This window comes from Rhea americana, unplaced genomic scaffold, assembly GCF_003343005.1.
Source record: "Rhea americana isolate MKP2758 unplaced genomic scaffold, rheAme1 scaffold_135, whole genome shotgun sequence".
NCBI lineage: Eukaryota > Metazoa > Chordata > Aves > Rheiformes > Rheidae > Rhea > Rhea americana.
Window position 1 is genome coordinate 2,628,216 of NW_028185428.1, and position 3,479 is coordinate 2,631,694.

Genomic DNA, 3,479 nt, shown 5'->3' on the forward strand with positions numbered 1-3,479 from the left:
AAAAAAAAAAAGGCCAAAACGCACGGCCGGGGCTGGTGTCTGCCTGCGGGCTGCGCCCAGCGCTGCTGCTCGCCCGCCTCGCCCCCGCCTGCCGCCGAGCACGTTTGGGTCCTGCGCATCCCCCCTTGGCATGGAGCACGGGGACAGGCCCCGCGGCTGCTGCCGGGGGGCAGGACCCGGGGCAACAACGTGCCCTGCGGGGCAGCGCCTGCCCAGCGTCCGCCGTGCCCGGCCGCGCTCGCTGCGCCGGGTCAGGCCGGCCCRGCCGCTCCGTGCGGACACGCAGGGGTCGGAGTCTGCTCGACTTCTCCAGCTTTGCAGCTCAAAATAGAAAATCTCAAAACATCAAACTTTCACTAGGCTAAAAACAGCTGCCAGCGTTTGGGAGCTGGATCCCAAGGAACGCGGGCCCCCAGCCAGCCTCGCCGGCCCCGGGGCCGCGGCGCGGCCGCACGGGACCCGCGGGGCCACGTCCTGCCTGGGGGGCGCGCGGGGCGGTGCCGGTCCGTAAGGGACGCGGGCGCACGCAGCAGCGCAGACCCTCGGGCCACCCGTGGCCCCTCGCGGCGTCAGCACCGGGGCACAGCAACGCTGCCACGGCCCCGCTCCCGGCGGGGACTGTCCCAGGACGGGGCCCCAGCGGTTGGAGACGCGCTGGCACGACCTCCGGAAGGAGCTGCCCTATCGCTCTCGCCCTGCTTCCCCTCCTGCAGACAACCTTTTGCGTTTTCACAATTAAACAGCACTTTGCTGCTAAAAATACTCCGGGAGGCATGGGCATGTGATGGGGACACAGCCGGGCCAGCTCAGCCGGGGGAGAGAGGGAGGAAAACAGCTTTCCGCAGGGAGCACCAGCCCCACGGTGCCCTGCCCTCAGCCTTGCCCAACGCCACAGAGGTGGCGGAGGGATCAGGAGGTCCCAGCCCTCCTTCCAGCAGGGGAAGGGCAGGAGCTCGTGGCACCGGGATGCTGCCAAGCAGGAGCAGGGGGCAAGCCGGAGTCGGGAGCACTGGGACCCCTGCTTGGGTCAGGAGACCCCACAGAGCCAGACTGGTCCCAGTTTGGGTGGGAGCTGCCATCCTGTGCTTCAAGCTGCTATCTGAATCACAAAATCCTGGAGAGGAGGGCTGGAAGGGATCTGAGAGCGCCTGGACCCCTCCTTCACCCCAGGCGCTATTCGGGCACTGCAGCTCTCCGGCGACCTCTCGCAGCGCWTCTCCGCTCTGACCGCCTGACAGTGGGGAAAACCTTCCTACTGAGCATCTCCTGCTGCATCTTAATCCAGCATCATGTCCTGTCTGCAGCAAGCAGGTCAGGCGGGTTATTTTCCTCTCTCAGCAGAGCTCCTTTCTACTCAAAGTTCATACAAAGTCTGCTTTATCCTCGGCCGTGCGACCCTTACTCCTGCTCAGCTTGTGAGCYGCTATGACGCAAGTATTATCCAAAAAATAATTTTCCTTGAAGCGCTGATTATTCCTGCCTAAATGCAGCACCTTGCACCAGTACGTATTGAACTGCATTCTGTATTCCCAGGCTGTTTCCACAATTTATCAAGACCATTTTGAATTCTTAGCTTGTTCTCTAGTAGGTTTGTAGCCCTCTCCCCCCTTCCTCCCCACACCCAGCTGTGTGTCCTCTGCAGAATTAAAAAGCAGAGTCCTATTTCCACCATCTGGGGTGGTAACGGGCCTCTCAGGGGGTACTGGGACACCTCCAGACACCTGTATCTGCTCTGACTACAACTACCATTCATCCATTTTGAGGACRGTGCTGTAAAATGCCATTTAGGAGGAAACTGGAGTAGTGACCAAAAGAATAAACATGCAAATACATGAAAATGCAATAACGTCACTGTATCTGAAGCTCAGAACAACTATGTGCCACCTTTAAAAGGAAAACAGCTCTAAAAAAAAGAAAAAAAAATCCAGTGTGATCTGATCTCTCAATGACAGACTGACACGGGAGATCATCTCAAAAGCACGGCAGAGCAAAATATGCTGTTCCTCACTATTTCTACTGATAAGCAACCCAAGATGCAAAGTTGCCTCTCCAGCAGATGCAAGATTACACAGCAGACCACAGTCGTTACAGATTGCACAGGCATGGATGCTTCTAATAATTTGGGTTATTACAAGCCTAACAGACCTGAGAACATGAACCTTTTCCTTACAGCTTGCTAGCAAGGCCATGGCTAAGTGATGCTCAGTGCAGAGGCAGCCTGGATCGGCCCCCACCAGCAGCTTTGCATTGAGACACCCACTGGGTAGACCCAGTGGGTAGCACCCACTATGCCCTGCTTGGTGCCCCAGCTGCCAGGAGGCATAGACAGCCCATGGACACTGCCTAAACTTCACAGCTGGGCAGAGGGAGCTGAGGCATCCCGCTGCTGCCAGAAGAGCTGCACGTGCACGTACACCAGAGCAATGAAGACCTCAGCGTTGTTCGGAGGTGGAGGTCACAGCCGCAGTAGGAAATCAGAGGATGGGGCAGATGCGAGATCACTGCAGGGCAGGCACAACTTGCTGAAGGCATGGTAGCGTAAACGGGAACAGTTGCAAGCACATTGGGAGCAGGGAGCCAGCCAGATAATCCGCAGGGCTGACAGACCATCGCAGCAGAGTAGGAGGGCTCAAGGAAGACAAAGCTCTGCAGAAAAGTTAAATGACGTATTTGCAACACTGTGAGTAAAATAGACATGAAGAGGCTCCTACACTGCAGCCTTCCTTTCAATGGGATGAAGCTGCTTCTAATTGAAGTATCAATAGAAAAGGCTTTTAGAGCAAATCAGTGGAAGGAACAAACCTCCAGGAGCAGTAGTACTTACTCAAGAGCCCTAAAGGAGCTCAAATACCAGAACGATGCAGAGCCAACCCCTCCGATTCACCCCGGGGGAGGAGGCTGGCAGCGCAACACCCGCAGCCCCGACTCTAAGGGCGCTGGGGAGGCGACGCCGGGATCGCAGTGAGGAAACCCCAACCCCCACCCCGGCCGTCCGCAGAGCGGTAGGTGACAAGCAGGGAGAAAGACGGGAACAACGCGCGGGCCGCGCAGAGCGGCCGCCCCCAGCCGCGCTCCCACCCACCGCGCTGCACTGCCACCGCCGGCCCCCGGAACCCCCTTATATAGAGCCGCTCGGTCACGCCCCCTACGAAATCCCCCTATCACGGTGCCGTTCTGCACGGAGTGGCAGCTCCCAACCCAATCAGAGGCGGCAGCAGGCGGGGCCGCATTTGCGGTGGGCGCCGTTGGGACTTGCCCAATCGTTTTCCGGAGCTGTGGCTACGCTCTCTGACTGACATTTCTCTCTCCAATCAGCACGCGCCTTCTCCTTCCCCAGACAGCGCTTCGCCAATGGCCGCCAAATGACGCGCGCCGCTCGCCCTCTCTGCCCCCGCCCCCCCACGCCTCCGCCCGCCGCGGGCCAACGGGAGGCCAGCGGCGCAAGCGGAGGGGGCGGGGCTTCCTGGGGGAGGGGGCTG

At 59.4% G+C, this 3,479-nt stretch overlaps 1 protein-coding gene across 2 annotated transcripts in view; it reads left to right on the forward strand.

Moving 5' to 3' along the window:
- The first annotated feature begins 2,982 nt into the window (after positions 1 to 2,982).
- The window catches only part of GRK6 (G protein-coupled receptor kinase 6), a 16,030-nt gene continuing 15,533 nt past the window's right edge, over positions 2,983 to 3,479 (forward strand). For both annotated transcript variants that reach the window (XM_085298116.1, XM_085298112.1), the window contains exon 1: positions 2,983 to 3,002. The gene's annotated coding sequence lies outside the window, so the exon portion shown is untranslated. The remainder of the gene's footprint in view (positions 3,003 to 3,479) is intronic.